The sequence below is a fragment of the Bufo bufo genome, chromosome 2 (assembly GCF_905171765.1).
Source record: "Bufo bufo chromosome 2, aBufBuf1.1, whole genome shotgun sequence".
NCBI classification, from domain to species: domain Eukaryota; kingdom Metazoa; phylum Chordata; class Amphibia; order Anura; family Bufonidae; genus Bufo; species Bufo bufo.
In genome coordinates, this window is record NC_053390.1 from 531,589,940 (window position 1) to 531,609,127 (window position 19,188).

Genomic DNA, 19,188 nt, shown 5'->3' on the forward strand with positions numbered 1-19,188 from the left:
TTCTTTAACTTGACCAGGTGGTCTATATATCACACCTACACGAGTTATTGCATGGTTAGCAAACTGCAACGTAACCCAAACTGACTCTATGTTGGCCTCACCAACTTGTATTAGGTTAGATTTAATGGTATCTTTCACATACAGGGCCACTCCTCCTCCTTTCTTGCCTTCTCTGTCTCTTCTGTATAAAGAGTACCCTGGTATGGTTATGTCCCAGTCATTTCTTTCATTAAACCATGTCTCCGTAACAGCCACTAAATCTACATTCTCAGATGCCATTATTGACCCAAGTTCATTGATTTTTTTACCTAAACTGCGAGCATTTGTAGACAGGACTCTGAGCTTATCATTTCTTAACCTCTGTGCTTCTGACCTGTTCTGGCATTGTTTCGGGGGGCAATTGGACTCTTTTATTTTCACTCTTTTGCCCCCCCCCTTCCTAGTTTAAATTCTCTTTCGCAAATTCTTGGAGTTGTTCACTAAGTACATTTGTTCCTTTGAGAGAAAGATGCAAACCATCTTTTTTGTACAGTTCCTTTCTATTCCAAGTAGAGCTATCATGAGAAACAAAGCCAAATCCTTGCTCTTGACACCATTTACCAAGCCATATGTTGAACTCCTTTATGCGGCTCTGCCTATCATTCTGAACATTATGCACAGGCAGAACTTCAGAAAATGAAATGGTGGATGCAAAATCCTGTACGTCATTACCAAGTGTGATAAAAGATTTTTTCACCTCTGACACTTCATTGCAAGCCAGGTCATTTGTCCCTAGATGGACAAGAACATCCACGTCCCCTTCCTGCTTTGCTTGCTTAACAATATTAATAATACGTCTTCTATCTCTTCTAGCAGTAGCCCCAGGGAGACATCTCACAAAACCATTTTCTTTAAGCTCCACACTTCTTATGATTGAATCACCCAGCAACAGCTGCTTCCTTTGAGACTTCACTTTATCTTTTTTGTCCTTGGCTGCAGTCTTGCATACATTAGACATAGGAGTCGATGGTTTCTCACCCTCTGTGCTTGAGTCCATATCCATGTTGCCCTTACATATACTAATGTGCCACAAACAGGAAGTTAATATCACCAACCATTCCCATTTTATTAAGGTGTATCCATATAAATGGCCCACCCTGTAGATTAGACAGAGTCGCTTTACTGTATCTCACAACTTCTGGCTTACTGCCAGGGGGTACCTAAGGTAATGTGAGCCCCAGGAGAAATTCTGGTTCAGGGCCCCCACCTGAGTTGCTTGGATGTGTGACGCTTTCCATTCCAAGTTTCTAGACATACACTATAGTGGGGCACAAGACTTAATCATTGAATTCAGGTGTTTCATTCAGTCTCATTGCCACAGGTGTATAAATTGAAGCACCTAGCCATGCAATTTCCCTTTATACACACTTGTGAAAGAATGGGCTATTCTAAAGAGCTACCTGCATTTGAGTGTGGTACTGTAATAGGATGCCACCATTGTCACAATCAACTCTGAATGGTATTGTTGCATAGTGGAAGCATTTAGGAACTACAGCAACTCAGCCACACAGTGTCAGACCACGTAAAGTTACAGAGTGTGGTCTCCAAGTGCTGAGGAGCATAGTGCATAATGTCGCCAAAGCTCTGCTGACTCAACGTTCTCTGGCATTAACATCAGCACAAATTATTTTTTCGAGAGCATCGTGATATAGGTTTCTATGCCCGAGCTGCTTCATGCAAGTCTTACATCACCAAGTGCGTTGCCAAGCATCTGATGGTGTAATGTAAAGCACGCCGCCACTGAATTCTGGAGCAGTCGAAGCGTGTTTCGTGAAGTGATGAATCATTCTTCTCTATCTGGCAGTCAGATGGATGAGTCTCATTTTGATGAATTCCAGAAGAATGTAAACTTCTTGACTGTATTGTGACATCTGTAAAGTTTACTGGAGGAGGGATAATGCTATGGTGTTGTTTTTCAGGGGTTGATTTAGGCCCCTTAGCTCCAGTGAAGTGAAATCTTAATGCTTCAGCATATCAAGTCATTTTGGACAATTGTATGCTTTCAAATGTGTTAGAACAGTTTTGGTAAGTCCGTTTTTTTGTTCCAGCATGAATGAGCCCCTGTGCATGGTTGGATGAGTTTAGTGTGGAAGAACCTGAATGACCCACAGAGAGGCCTAAGCTCAACTCTGTCAAAAACCTTTGGGATGAACTGGAATAGAGTTTGCGAGCCATACCTTCTTGTAAAACGTCTATGTCTGACCTTGCAAATGCACTTCTGAATGAACGGGTAAATATTCCCACCGACACACTCCAAAATCTTGTAGAAAGCCTTCTCAGAAGAATGAAAGTTTTTTTTTGCTGCAAATCGGAAGGGAGTGACTCTATATTAATGCCTATGGATTTAGAATTGGATGTCAAAAAAATCTTTAGTTGTAACATGTAGGTGTTCAAATACTTTTTTCCATGTAGTATATACGCTCCCCTACCAAAAGAAGCAAACTATGAACCCAAATTACCACAAGAAAGTAAATGTTACTACCACCATACTGATAGTTTATAAAAACCACTGTACTAAGACCGAAATTACAGACCTCCTAAGTGTCTCTCTTTTGACTCAAGTCCCTCTGTCCCTCTTTACTCCTTAAATGTCCCTCATTTTGATCTGAAGTATAGATTTGCATTGTTACATTTACAATATTATCTCTATATTCAGATAATTTTTATGTCATTGTGTAAAAAAAAACTTTTGAAGTGTATAAATATGCAGGGAAAATAGATTCATACAGTGAACCAAAATTGTCCCTCTTTGACCTTCCAAAAAGTTGGGAGGTATTCAATTACCAGTGACCATTTAGTGGTACATACCAGCGCTACACAGACACTCTGCAGGCTATATATGTGATTACAGTACAGTTATATCCAGTGACTTATACGTGACATCTCTGATTAGAGTTGTTAACTTCATCCTGCCCAGAAAGCCATAAAGACTTCTTTAAACCACAACTTGTGTCACCAGAATGTAACAGGCATCTTTGGTTTATTGCTTTTCAGTATCCTCCACACCTTTACACTCGTCAACGATAGTGCTTCCCCTGGTGCCCTACATAGTAATAATGTCCTTTTTATGCCCCCATACAATTATAATGACCCCTTGTGTGCCCCCATGCAATAATAATGCCCACTTTGTGTTCCCATGGCATAATAATGTCCGCCTGTATCTCCAATTCCTTCCTCTTTTGCACCCCCTTGTGCTCTCTTTGAACCAATTAAAATAACAAACAAACATAAACTAAGCCCCAACCACAATGAGCCCTGGACTCAGTCCACAGCCTCTGCTTTTCTGTGAGGCACCGCAATGCAGTGAGGTTATTACGTCAAATAACCTCCCCTGCATGCTCCCAGCCTCTGGAAGGCAACAGGCATATAGTTGAAACTGGCACTTGTTCGGGGAACTGGCTGACCCCTTTCCGCTCCTTGACTGGTCAGGGGGTACGATCACAACCATTACGCAACTGATTACTGCTTTAGGCAGTCTGACATCCAGGAACCCCTACCAGTCATCTGTTTGAAAGGGTCATGGTACTCATGCAAACGCTGCGTCATCTCCTTTATGGTGGTGTTGCAGTTTAATTACAACTGCTTGTCCAGATCTGATATTCATGATCTACCCTGAGGATAGATCAACAATATTTATCTGCTGCACAGTCCCTTTAAACCCTTCCCGATCAGCACCGTACATGTATGGCACTGGCCAGGACTTCAAAGATGGCGTCCGCGTGCCTGCTGTTTGATACAGCAGACATCCACGGCTGATGTCTGCGACTGTCGTTAATGTCGGTCGCAAACTTTTAACCCTTCACTTTCAACCCTTCAAATGTGGGCATCTGGACAAGCTAAAAACCGGAAACGCGCGCTAAAACCCGGCAGGGATCGGGGGAGCCGGATGTAGTGTGCGGCAGCCCCAGTCCTCCTGTGTGACAGAAGGCTGCTGCAAATTAGTTCATATGGAGCCCCTGCCTGTGGCAGGGCTCTATAGAAACATATTGGGTCATTTATCAAATGTGTAAAGTAGAACTGGCTTAGTTGCTCATAGCAACCAATCAGATTCCACCTTTCATTTATGACAGCTCCTTTGAAAAATGAAAGGTGGAATCTGATCCCTATGGGAACTATAAAAAAGTGTAAAAAAAAAAATATATAGAATATTTTAACATATAAAAATTCACATTACTCCCTTTTACCCAAAATGAAAATAAAAAAATACACATCATGGGCATCACCGAGTGCGAAAACGCCCATACTATTAAAATATAAGAAAAATGTATCCCATACGGAAAACAGTGAAGTGGGAAAAAAGTCAATAACGCCGATTCACTGTTTTTTGGTCGCTTCTCCTCCCTCAAAAAATTAAGAAGTGCTCAAAAAGTTGTACACTACCCCAAAATGGTATCAATGAAAAGTACAGATCTCTCCGCAAAAAATGAGCCCTCACACAGCTGCATACACACAAGAAGGTTATAGGGGTCAGAATATGGTGCCGAAAAGAAAAAAATTATTTTAGTTTCAAGGTTTGTTTTTTATATATAAACACGCAAAAAAAAACTAATATGTAGTATCACCGTGATTTTACTTACATGGAGAATGAAAGTAACATGTCAGTTTTACCATGTAGAGAATGTCGTAAAAACAAAAACTGTTGCGGAATTGCGCTTTTGCGGCCCTCCAGCTGTTGCAAAACTACAAGTTCCAGCATGCCGTAATAGCTGTAGGCTGTCCAGGCATACTGGGATCTGTACTTTTGCATCAGCTGGAGGGCCACAGGTTGGGCATCCCTGCCTTATGCCTTGGCTGAGGATGGCAGTGGACTATCGGAAACGCGTAGGCATTCAATTTGCACTTTTCTATGGATTGTACTTGTTTTTAGTATGACAATAGATTTATCATGAATTTTAGGATGAGTTGTTGGAACATTTCATTGTGCTATTATTAAACCCCACAGCTGAAGCAGTCTGGACCACATGCACCATCTCGTGTGGATTTGAACAAACAACCCTGGAGGGGTTAGCTGGTCCAATTGTCCAATTTTTCTCAATTATAAACTGTGTATTCTGTCAGCATAAAGTAGTGACAGACACTTTGATTTTAATGGTCCGTCAGTCATAAGCTAAAATGAAGTGGTTGCTGAGAACCATCAATAAAATAATTTCAGCCAGGGAATGAAAGAGTCACAGCTACCTGAGAAGAGTCACGGTTATCCATGAGCTCCTGCTCTCCCCGCCCCTCAGCAGTGATTGGGAGAATACTAAGCAGAAAACTGCCAATCATCAGCAGGTGGGCAGGGACAGCAGGAGCTCATGAATAACCATGACTCCTCTCACACAGCCATGACTCTTTTCCAGGCTCAAGCTGTGATTATAATACTGGTTATTGGCAACCCCTTACTTTTAGCTGATGAGCCACAGACCACTGAAATTAAAGTGCCTGTCACTACTTTATGATGTCCACAGTGAGGGCAGTATAAAGTTGATGATGGTTCCCCTTTAATAATAGAAATAATTGGACCGTTTCCTGTGATGCTTTTTATTATCAGTATTAGGGTCCATTCACACGTCCGCACTTTGGCTCTGGCATCTGGGTGCGGACCCATTCATTTTCAATGGGGACGGAAAAGATACAGTGTGCTGTCCGCCTCCACATTTCCGGTCTGCGGCCCCGAACTTCCGGTCCGCAGCTCCGCAAAAAAAAAAAAATAGAACATGTCCTATTCTTGTCTGCAGCTGCGGATGTGTGAATGGACTCTTAAAGGTCCTTCTGTGTGAATAGTGGCAGACTGAGAAAACACAGGAAAATGAATGTAATACTAGAGCTAGGAAGAAACCAGATTCATCTGGTAGCCAGAAGTAAAAAAGTAATGATTTTAGACAGAGACGTGTATAACAACTGCATCTTGTATCATTAGTATTCATAAAGTCACTTACACAATGACAAGCACCATCCCTGGGATCAGTGGATGTGACAGCAGTGACATGAAGGTATCGCCATGTGCAGGGTCTAGAAATGACAGCTATATTCTGTCAACCTGTATAATGAACTGGCATTCATACAGGAATGTGTAAGTTAACATGACATACTACATATTGGGGGACATCCATACTCCAGTCCTGATCTCCCTGCACGGCCTTGAGATGCCTCTGAACAGATCAGGAGCATCTCTGCCCTGCAGTCTATGCCCGCTACAGGCTGGCGTAAACTTCAGCTATAATTTCTGCTACTTTCTGGAGAAAGTTATAGTAAGTGCGGCGGGTGGCACGAAGCCCCACCTTTTTTCTAGCTTCTGACTTCAGAGAAGCTTAAATTTACAGTGCACATATGATGTGTGCCATAATGTGCAACTTTATATAAAAGTTTATATATATACACACACACACATAGAGCTGTTTGCATACATTTTGGATTCTTTGGATGGTTTTTATAGAGTAAATGTAATGGATGTCCCCCAACCATAAAGCCACCTGCCTGGACCAGCATATACAGGGTGGACCACAAAAAAGTAGCCCGCTTCCAATATCTCCAAATCAAAATGCCTAATAATAGTCAGAAATGAAAGCTGAGCTCTGATTGGTTGCTATGGACAATTAAGACAGATTTACCATTAAGCCTCATTCACACGTCAGTTTTTGGTCAGTGATTTTTATCAGTGAATGTGAGCCAAAACCAGGATTGGAGCCTTCACAGACATAACGTATAAGGGTTAATGCACACGAACATATTTTCTTTCTGTGTCCATTCAGTTTTTTTTTTATTTGCGGACTGTATGCGGAACTATATATGTCAAAGAATCCGCAAAAAAAAAAGGAAGTTACTCCATTTCCGTATGTCCGCATGTCTGTTCCCCAAAAAAATATAACATGTCTTAATATTTCCGCATAACGGACAAGGATAGGACTGTTCGATTAGGGGCCAGCTGTTCCGTTCTGCAAAATACGGAATGCAAACGGACGTCATCTGTATTTTTTGCGGTTTTCGTGTGCATGAGGCCTAAGGGAAAGATCTGCACCTGTTCTGTGTTTAGACCTGCACCAAGTTTTGGCTCACAATCACTGATGGAAATCACTGACCCAACACTTAATGTGTGAATAAGGGCTCATGCACACAAACGTATTTTCTTTCCGTGGCCGTTTCTTTTTTTTTTTTGCGGCCCATATACCGAACCATTCATTTTAATGGGTCCACAAAAAAAACGTATGTTACTCCGTGTGGATTCCATTTCCGTATGTCCATTCCGCAAAGGAATAGAACATGTCCTATTATTGTCCGCATTACGAACTAGGATAGGACTGTTCTATTAGGGACCAGCTGTTCCATTCCGCAAAATACGGAATACACACAGATGTCATCTGTTTTTTGTGGACCCCAAAATACATACGGTCGTGTGCATGAGCCCTAAGGCATAAGGCAGTTTGATTTAGAGATGGAGGCGCCCTACTTTTTCGTGGGCCACCCTGTATAAATAATGTATGTGGGATATATTTCTGTAACATGGTCCTACAGAAATATATCCCATATACAGTATTTATATATGTTACATGTTATGAAGCTGCTTTTGTAGATTGTTTAGTTAAAGGGGTTTTCCTAGATTTTCATACTGATGACCTATTCTCAGGATAGGTCATCAGTGTCTGATCGGTGGGGATCCGACACCTGGGACCCCTGTCGATCAGCTGTTTGAGAAGGTAGCGCCACGGCCTTCTCTTTTCTTTTAGGCTGAGTGACGACACGTTTATCGGTCACGTGGCATGTGTCAAATGAATGGGGCTGAGTGCAAGACCAAGCACTGCTGCTATACAGTGTACAGCGCTGTGCTTGGTAAGCTTTGAGAAGGCTGCGGCACTCACAGGAACGCTGCTGCCTTCTCAAACAGCTAATCAGCGGCGGTCCCAGGTGTCTGACCCCCACCAATCAGATACTGACAGCCAATACCTGAGGATAGGGCATCAGTATTAAAATCTCGGAAAACCATTTTAAGCTAAATTAAAAGAAATCTGTCAGCACGCTTAACTGCTGCCATCACTAGGTAAGGACTTGGGAGAGTGGGCCAAACATAAGTTCTGTCTTTTGTTCCTGAATACATCCACATTGTGACCTTGGAGAACATAAGGCTGTCTGTTCAGAAAATAGTTTGGGGGAAGTAGCATTTAAAAACATAAACTGGGATTATGTTGAGATATTAGGGAGTAACAGAAGGCTTCCTGTAAGGGTACCAGATCTTAATAAATAAATCTAACTGGTGATGGCAGTTTTTGGTTGTCAGCAGTAAGGGGGAGAAATAACCGGGGGTATATTAATTATTTAGATTGATCAGGTGTTTAGGTCACCTAGCCAAAGCCACACATTATGTGAACTCCAGCAATTTTGTTTGTGACAGTAGGTAAAAGGAAAAAAACTAGTAGTGAATGGTCCTGAGCTGCTGAATCCAAAGAGATAGCAAGAAAATCGCAAAACCCAAGCAAATAGAAAGATGAACACACAACCAACAGACCATGGAACCACAAATCCTAGGATGCACTCAAACAAATCCAAAGGACAAGGATTCAAGACTTTGCGAAAAAATACACATAGCATTCTTTATATTCGGCAGAGGCAGAGAAACAAAATGTATTTAAAGTCTTATCAGTCAGAAAGCCCCTCACAGCAAACACCAAGCCCCTCACAGCAAACACCAAGCCCCTCACAGCAAACACCAGACTAAGCAAGTTGCTAAAAGAACCAGATTTAGATGTAAAGGCAGTTGCCTCAAACAAAGTTAGTGAGCAACAGGCAAGAGAGACCTATGGTGCTGGCCAGAGGATCCTCCTGTATTTACTTAGAATGAGTAGGTTTTCCCCAGGGTATTTGCTCATCTTTAAAGGGCTTTGCTAGGACTAGCATATTATGACCTACCCTAAGGACAGGTTAACAATATATGATTGATGGGGGGCTGACTTCCAGCACCCTAGTCGATCAGCCATTTTGGTGCTAGAACCAGGCACCATAACTACACAGCTGTGTACACAGTACAGTGACTGTGCCTGGTTTTAGAAGTGATGTAGTAGCCAGGCACATCCACTATATAGTGTACAGAGCTGTGTAGTTTGGGTACTGGCTTTCAGTGCTGCAGATAGTAAAAACAGCTCATTGATGGTTATGCCATGCGTCGAACCCCCACCGTTTTTTTTTTTTTATATTGATGACTTATCCTAATGATAGGTCATCGATAAGTAAATCCAAAAACAAAGTGATTTTTGAGGACATACTATTTACAAAGAGCTATAACACTGTAGTCTGCGCATGCAAATCTTACCATAGACTTATCAACACTAGGCTTTTTGGTTCCATTTCCCTCATGTTTTTATTTTATTAATTTCCTGTTCTACATTATATACTATATGTAGTCAAAAATAATCAAAACAAATATTAAATATAGTATGTATAATGAATACCAGTTCACGTAATACACATCATAACCATTTCATTAGAGTGTTTACCCCCCCCCCCCCTTCCTTACTAGGACATTCTTAAGCAATGGGCTTAACTGCAAAGTACTAATTTCTGAGTCAATCCACATGTGTTTGATATTATTTTTCACAGAACATCTTAGACCTTTCTTTTGTGCTATTAGATGAAGAATATAATATTTAAAAAAATATATATTTAAAAGGGTTTTCCGAGATTTTAATACTGATGACCTATCCTCTGGATTTTGAGAGAGCACATGTACCCCTGTGAGCACCATAGCCTTCTCGCAGCTCACCAAGCACAGCACAATACATAATCCATAAACTTGTAATTCCAGCTCACCTGGTTTGTAGTTGCTTCGCGTGCCCGGAACTAAAAGGTAGGTCCTTAAAGCATTCAAAAGAAAAAAAGGTTCCAGCACTACAATGCAGTTGCGTTGAGTCTTTCTCTTTATTTAACGTAACAATTAACCATGTGGGAACAGATCCTTTCACCATGCGGTAGTTGACGCGTTTTGGACAACTGTCCTTAGTCGTAACAACTAAGGACAGTTGTCCGAAACTCATCAACTACCGCATGGTGTAAGGATCTGTTCCCACATGGTTTATTGTTACGTGAAATAAAGAGAAAGACTCAACGCAATTGCATTGTAGTGCTGGAACCTTTTTTTCTTTTGAGCACAATACATAGTATGACGTCTGTGCTTGGTAATCCACTCAGCCCCGTTCAGGTCTATGGGGTTGAGCTGTGCCTAGGCTATGTGACCGATGAATGTGTCTGTTAGAATAGCCGTGGCACTCACAGGAACACTGGTGCCTTATCAAAGAGCTGAATGGTGAGGGTCCCGGGAGTCCTAGGTAGGTTACCAGTATTTAAAACTCTGAAAACCCCTTTAAGAAAACCTCTGAAAGTTTTGAAAAAATGTACACTTTCCCTTTCTTATAATTTCTTTTCTGTTACAAGTTTTCTAAAATGTTCGAAGGGGTTCATTTTCTAAGCTGAAATACATCTATATTAGGCGTATTTCAGGCGCAGATGGCGGCTCAACGGTCAGTTGTGCTGCTATCTGCGTCTTCACACTGCTCACACCAGTTCTAAAATTGTGGAATGGATGGAGAAGGCAGCGGGCCGACAGGCCTGTCTCATTCATCATTTTCTATGCCTGTTTTAGGCGTAGAAAATGGTCTAAATGTAAGACAGCTCGGAAGCCTACACCTCTTCATAACTTTGGCGGAACCACCGCCAGCGCTGGGGCTTTATTAAGACCGGAGTCTAAAATACCAGTCTTAATAAATGTGTCCCTAAATTTTTATTTTTTTAAAATAAAGCAGAAATGAAAAAACATTACATACGTTTGTATATTTTACATACACGGTCCGCTGTGCTATTGCTAAAACTAATAAATATATTTTTTTTTTTTTAAGAATGAAAAAGGGGGGGAAAATTTGTGTGTTGTGTGTGTACGTAGTCTGCTAGACTGTTGCTAAAACAAGTAACTATAGCTATAAATTTTAAATTTTCTTTATTTCATTTTTATAAATTTTTTACTTATGTTATTTTTTTTACTTTTTATGTATTTTTTTTTATGAAAAAAATTAATAAAAATTAAGTAACCCCTTCCTGCCACAGTTAATTCGCAGCCTGCAGGCTCACAGTTAATTTTACAGCCGACAGGGGACACTCTCACATCAGGAAATGATAAATTGTTGCACCCTGCTACAATGTTTCGCAGAGAGACCACTTCTGCTGGTCTCAGAGCCCTTTATTGTGACCGCAGCCGCCTAATGACAGTGTGGTCACAGCGATCTGCATCACCATGGGGAGCTGGCAGATTGCAACGTAACTTAATGCTTTTATATGTTGGGTTTCGGTTAAGAGCTTACTGCCACGATGTATAAAGTTGTGCGGCTGTAGGCAAAAGGTTAAATAGGTTTTTTCATATTTGTATGTCGCTTCACTTCTTCCAAGTGAAGAGTCATTGAGTCATTTCACAGAAAACTAATGGGCTTCTCTCTCGAATGTCGACACCAACAAGTTTATTAGGATCATTACTTTGCTTAGCATAGCCGCCCATGCTGCCATACTGTAATGTGCACCAGCAGAATTGCCTCATGTATGTCAGTGGGAAAATATCTACTTTGTAGATAAAGGATTTGTAGATTAAGATTTCTCTGCATGCATGACCACACTAATAACTCACCGCAGACACAGTACCGTGCCGCTTTCAAGTCACTTTCTAAATGAGCGTGCTGAGGCTAAATTAAATTTACAGCGACTGAATAATCGGCGCACTTTAGAATTTCATTATATATTAATGGAATTGTAGATTGTCTTTAAACTCATTTCAATGAATTTTCAAGACAAGGTCTCATAGATGATGATGACAATGACTTACAATCCATTGATTTTTCTTTTTGCAAAAAGTAGACCGGGAAGTGGGATTTCTCTTTGTGTGTAATGAAGGCAAGGTTACATGGTCTAGCTTGTTGCAGATTTCCTACTGCCACAACTTTAGGCACTTAGCAAAAGAGCACAATACTAAATAGATTATTTAATAAGGGTCAGATTCTGTTTATCTAGTTCTAAATGGCAATTTTAAATCTGGTAATCTGTCCAGTTCTGCTGTTATTTGGAAACAGTTATGTATCATAGAAATTACCTTGGTAAAGCTAGTTTCACACCCGTGGTTAGGTATCTAGCCGGCTGTTGTGGCAGAGAAACAGCCTGCTGGAGTTCACCAGATCCGGCCTAGCCAGATACCGCTGTGTTAAATAACTATAATAGAATTGGGTGGGATCCAGCCAGTTTCCAGTATGAGCTCCGTCTTTCGGCTGGACAAAAAAACGATGCATGCGACAGTTTTTGTCCTTCTCAAATCCAGTGCTCATGCCAGAATCCAGACGAATCCCGCAAGATCCCATTATAGTCAATGGGTTCTGGTTGAGCCCAGCCGTATCTGGCTATTGTGAACTCCAGCAGGCTATTCCTCTGCAGGAAAACCCAGTTAGATACCTTACCACAAGTAACCTAAGCAATTTACAAAAATAAAGGACAATAATTTGCATGAAAACTACTGTCTGATACATACATATTCAAAAAAAAAATCCTGTTTTATTTTACCCATATTACACATGTTATTGTCTCACCAGCAGCCATGTGGGTAACATCATGCCCAGATTATGAATATGGAAGTGCCTACTCCCCTATCCCAGAAGGAACTCTCAGCTTCATATCAACCTCAAATCAGTATCTTTATTTACTTTCAGCTATTAACAAGCTCTGGTCTTCTTAACTCTTTGAGACTGCTAAATCTCCTTCAATTTTAGTTATCTCTAAACAAACATCAGCAATTGTCTTTTTCTGACAATAATGATGGAAAGAGTAGAAAAACATCCCAAACACACGGGTTCAGACTCAATGAGGAGAATTTATTAAAACCAGAGTTTTATATGTCGGTCTTAATCTCTTGTGCTGTCATCTGATGTGCATGCCTCTTAATAATTGTGGAGCATCTCAGGCAGTCTGTGCATCAAAACTAAAATCGACGCCAGCTAGGAGCTGGCATAGATTTCTAGTATGATATATGCCAGTGTTCTGATTTCAGTTACCATAAATGTACCAAGCCATCTTGTCCTGTCTGCACACTCAATTTTTAGAAAATAGTCAAGTGCAGCTCAAAAGATAAAAAAGTAGCAGACATTTGTGGCAAAATCTGTTTAACGTATACGCCATGGGTATACGTTAAATGTGGGAAAAAATGTGATGTGAACACAGGTCAGACAGTGCATAAATACCGAGGATTATGGGTAATTTATTGTGTATTCCAGATTGTTGGTTGGATAATTTGCAGTAGTTTGGAACTTGGTAATTCACTGAAGCGTAATTATATTTCTAATCAGCGTAATTACAGAACAGGTTTTTATGCCACTGGACCAAGCACATACTGGGTATCTGGAAGCTGTGAAAGCCAGCTGGCATTTTTCTATTTCCTGCTTATTCTTTGGATTAAAATTTTCCTTATCAAAAAGAAACAACCTTGGTGTAATACATTTCCCCTAGTAAATTACTTCAGAGTACATTTCAGCTTTATTTTATATTAAATGATACGCTATTGCATTACTATAAATTATTTATATGATCATGTGTGTAAGGCTACTTTCACACCTGCGTTTAGGTCGGATCCGTCTGGTATGTGCCCAGACGGATCCGCACCGATAATGCAAACGTTTAGATCCGTTCAGAACGGATCCGTTTGCATTACCATGAACAAAAAAAAAAAATTTTTTTTTTTTGTTCATGATAATGCAAACGGATCCGTTTTGACTTTACATTGAAAGTCAATGCGAGACGGATCCGTTTGAAAATTGAGCCATACTGTGTCAACTTCAAACGGATCCGTCCCCATTGACTTACATTGTAAGTCTGGACGGATCCGTTTGCCTCCGCACGGCCAGGCGGACACCTGAACGCTGCAAGCAGCGTTCAGGTGTCCGCCTGCTGAGCGGAGCGGAGGACAAACGGAGCCAGACTGATGCATTCTGAGCGGATCCGCATCCATTCAGAATGCATTAGGGCTGGACGGATCCGTTCGGGGCCGCTTGTGAGAGCCTTCAAACGGAACTCACAAGCGGAGCCCCGAACGCTAGTGTGAAAGTAGCCTAACTTGTATAAAACAATGATAACATTCAAGATTTAAGAACTTTTATTTTTGTACTTTGCTTTCACTGTGTGCATGTGAAATTAAAGGGACATTCCCATTAACATTTTTATCACATATTAACAGCCTATATGTAATTATTCTACACTGCGTGCAGAATTATTAGGCAAATGAGTATTTTGACCACATCATCCTCTTTATGCATGTTGTCTTACTCCAAGCTGTATAGGCTCGAAAGCCTACTACCAATTAAGCATATTAGGTGATGTGCATCTCTGTAATGAGAAGGGGTGTGGTCTAATGACATCAACACCCTATATTAGGTGTGCATAATTATTAGGCAACTTCCTTTCCTTTGGCAAAATGGGTCAAAAGAAGGACTTGACAGGCTCAGAAAAGTCAAAAATAGTGAGATATCTTGCAGAGGGATGCAGCACTCTTAAAATTGCAAAGCTTCTGAAGCGTGATCATCGAACAATCAAGCGTTTCATTCAAAATAGTCAACAGGGTCGCAAGAAGCGTGTGGAAAAACCAAGGCGCAAAATAACTGCCCATGAACTGAGAAAAGTCAAGCGTGCAGCTGCCAAGATGCCACTTGCCACCAGTTTGGCCATATTTCAGAGCTGCAACATCACTGGAGTGCCCAAAAGCACAAGGTGTGCAATACTCAGAGACATGGCCAAGGTAAGAAAGGCTGAAAGACGACCACCACTGAACAAGACACACAAGCTGAAACGTCAAGACTGGGCCAAGAAATATCTCAAGACTGATTTTTCTAAGGTTTTATGGACTGATGAAATGAGAGTGAGTCTTGATGGGCCAGATGGATGGGCCCGTGGCTGGATTGGTAAAGGGCAGAGAGCTCCAGTCCGACTCAGACGCCAGTGGGGTGGAGGTGGAGTACTGGTTCGGGCTGGTATCATCAAAGATGAGCTTGTGGGGCCTTTTCGGGTTGAGGATGGAGTCAAGCTCAACTCCCAGTCCTACTGCCAGTTTCTGGAAGACACCTTCTTCAAGCAGTGGTACAGGAAGAAGTCTGCATCCTTCAAGAAAAACATGATTTTCATGCAGGACAATGCTCCATCACACGCGTCCAAGTACTCCACAGCGTTGCTGGCAAGAAAGGGTATAAAAGAAGAAAATCTAATGACATGGCCTCCTTGTTCACCTGATCTGAACCCCATTGAGAACCTGTGGTCCATCATCAAATGTGAGATTTACAAGGAGGGAAAACAGTACACCTCTCTGAACAGTGTCTGGGAGGCTGTGGTTGCTGCTGCACACAATGTTGATGGTGAACAGATCAAAACACTGACAGAATCCATGGATGGCAGGCTTTTGAGTGTCCTTGCAAAGAAAGGTGGCTATATTGGTCACTGATTTTTTTTTGTTTTGTTTTTGAATGTCAGAAATGTATATTTGTGAATGTTGAGATGTTATATTGGTTTCACTGGTAAAAATAAATAATTGAAATGGTTATATATTTGTTTTTTGTTAAGTTGCCTAATAATTATGCACAGTAATAGTCACCTGCACACACAGATATCCCCCTAAAATAGCTAAAACTAAAAACAAACTAAAAAATACTTCCAAAAATATTCAGCTTTGATATTAATGAGTTTTTTGGGTTCATTGAGAACATGGTTGTTGTTCAATAATAAAATTAATCCTCAAAAATACAATTTGCCTAATAATTCTGCACTCCCTGTATGTACCTTTTATATTAAAAATGGGTAGATTTTTTGGGGGTATAATTGCTTGACGTCAATGAATATATTCTACTTCCTGCTCTGGTTCTTTAACTTTTTCTTTGTTTTGGACTTTTAGCACAGTTTTGCTTAAAAAGAATCTATCACTGCATTTTGGCACCCACAGCTAATACTTCTGTTGTATAGCTTGGAGATTCTGAAGATCACCGCTGTAATGTTGCAATCATTCTTCCCCGAGTCATGATAATTCCTCCTAATGAAGTGCACAAGCTCGAGAGTCCTGTTATACAAATAGGCAGTACTGAGGCCTCCCCATTTTATCTGATATAAACCATTCTAGCCAGGCCAGCAGCTTATGGTTATGAATGTTCAAGTGATGGGTCGTAGTGTAGGGAAGGAAAAGGCCTTTTAATGGATCAGAAAGTGTGTGAATCTTTGTATTGGTGCTGCATGAACAAATTTAGGCTGTGTTCGTAATATGTTATGCTCTACTTGTAGTGTTTATACCAGGAAAAGCTCCTAGCACCTTCACTAAGTGTATCCATGGGGCTCCATTCACCCGACAAAGGGCAAAATAGTGACAGTATGGCCTCTCTCTATCCAGTATACTTCAGCACACCGTTTTATGTATAGAAAATCATGATGGACTACGATTTTTTATGCAGAGGTATCCCACCAAAAATACTTTAGTTTTGCATAAGCGTCTATGGATGTTGTATGTCCTCAGTATGCCTATACAGTGTCATATATCAGACCTTTCCTATGCATAGTGCAATACATTTGACAGAAGGCTCTAACTTGTGAGCAGAGCCTGGCTTGCACAAGCCGTAATGCATTGGTATATAAAGGTATACCAATGCATCATGATGACAACATTTTAAAGTAAAAGTTCAATAAAGTTTATTAAAGTAATTACTAACGTATACATGAAAAAAAAGAAAATATGATTATTTTTTATAAAAACATGTGTAATTAATTTAGTCATAGAACAACATGTAAACTTATTAATACTCTCTTAATTGTTACATCTTATTAAATGTAAAATATAATTTAGAGTTTTCAAAGAATAAAGGCAAGAAAAGCAAGAAAATAATGGAAGGTTAACTAGAACGTTTGTGCACTGAGTTGTAAAACATTTAGCTAATAATAATCTTTATTTATTTAGCACCACCAATTAAGAGAGTACATGTATAAACCAAAAAATAGGCATTACAGAATTGCAAATGAAACAGTAGGAGTGATGGTTCCAGCCATCTTTGTACTAAATAGAGTAGTGCAGATGGAGCTTAGTTTGGGGGGGGGGGGGGGGGAGAGACGGTTTAGGGAACATTATAAGATGTGTTTTTATAGAACGTGTAAAGCTAAGGAAGTTGGGAATTAATCTTATTCCCCGGGCAGGCCATTCCAGAGAGTACGTTAAGCTCAAGAGACGTTTTGAAGACGGGAGTGAAAGGTACAAACTATGGAGGATTTTAATCTTAGGTCGCTAACAGAACAGAGAGCATGAGTAGGGTGGAAGAGTAGACGGAAATGAGGGAGGAGATGTATGGAGGTGCAGCACTGTGGAGAGCTTTGTGGGTGAGAAGTTTGAACTGTATTCTGTGGTGGACGGGCAACCAGTGAAGTGACTGGCACAGACTAGTAGCATCAGTGTAGCGGTTGGACAGATAGATGAGCCTGGCTGCAGCATTTAGGACAGACTGAAGGGGGAGAGTTTAGTGAGAGGAAGACCATTAGTAATGAATTACAGTATCCCAAGACGAGAATGAATCAAAGCAACAACAAGAATTTTGGCCATTTCCACTGTAAGAAGAGGGCGAATTCTGGAGATGTTCTTCAGGTACAAGCGACGAGAGCGTGCCAGTGACTGAATATGGGAAACAAAGGAAACAGACAGTGGGCATGCTGCCCAGGAGTTATGATAGTACCACAGACTAAAATTGAAATCTCAGGATTACGTAGGTTAGTAGATGTGGGAAAGACAAGAAGTTCAGTCACTGGTGTTTTATAGTAGAGCTGGATTGATATCCCACAATATAAGTTACGGTATATAAGTTTCATGTTAATTATTATGAAAAATTATGTAAAAAATGCAAAAATACAAGATCTCACACCGCAACATCGGTGAAAAAATATAAAGCTATGGCTGTCTGAAACTAAAAAATCTGAGTCTTGAAGTCCAAAATGAGCCACATTTACTTCCATTTCTTCAAAGCCCATTTCCTCCACACTTATTATTTGTGAATTTATAAATCCAACAGACGTTATAAGTTGTGCTCATACTAAATAAACCCATACTCTTGTACCTTCTGCTTTACAGAACATCTGTACTTATTTATATGCTATCCTCGCCACTTTTCCAAAAAGGGGCCTGACAAGGACGTGGAAGGGGTGTGGACAACAGCAGAGACTTAAAATTTATCTTAATTTACACCAGTTTTCTGGTGAAAATGAAGCGAGAAATCTACGGCAGCTCTGAGCTGTTTTAGATTGCTATTTAGGCACACGGACTGCTGGAGGAAAAGCCTAATTTAAGACAAGGCCTGCGCCTCATCATAAATTAGGTACATCCTCTGTCAGCACAAGGGAGATCAAGACTATCACAGAAAGCAGCGGTCTTGATAAAGACATATTATAGAGAATATAACATATAATGTCAAATATACCCCAGATCTTCATTAGAACAGTCTTGGATATCTGCTCTCCATCATGCCTTCTATAAAAGATGGAAGCGACATACTGTATATTACCTGCAAAGAACAATTCTAAAGTTCAGTGCTCTGCAATTTCTTGAAGGAAAACTCTATTATTTGACCACCACAGTTCCTATCAAATCTATCATGAATGGGAAACATAGCCCTCATAGGAAAGATCCATTTATTTTTCCTGCTCTTTCTTCAAATCTCAGATCCTGAAAATCTAATAAAGGCTCAGGAGAGAGCAAATCCCCAGCAGAATGTTTCATTTTAATTCAGTGGAGAGGTTAAAAAAATTTCAATTTTCTTGTCTGGCACAGTGCCAGCCTGAGGAGAATAAGGCATTGCCACTCGGTGACTTTGATGTACAGTAGTACACTTGATTAGCATTCTGTGTCCTTAACTGCTATGGTACATCACGAAATAGAATGAACATTTGTTTTTTAGATTTCTGAGAGAAGACGCTTTATTATTTCAGTATAATCTAGCTATAATTATTGTTGTATTTGTCTTTTTGATGTACATGCCTTTAAAGGGGTTGTCCGGGTCCAGAGCTGAACCCGGACATACCTCCATTTTCACCCAGGCAGCCGCCCTGACTTGAGCATCGGAGCAGTTCATGCTCTGATGCTGTCCTTTGCCCTGTGCT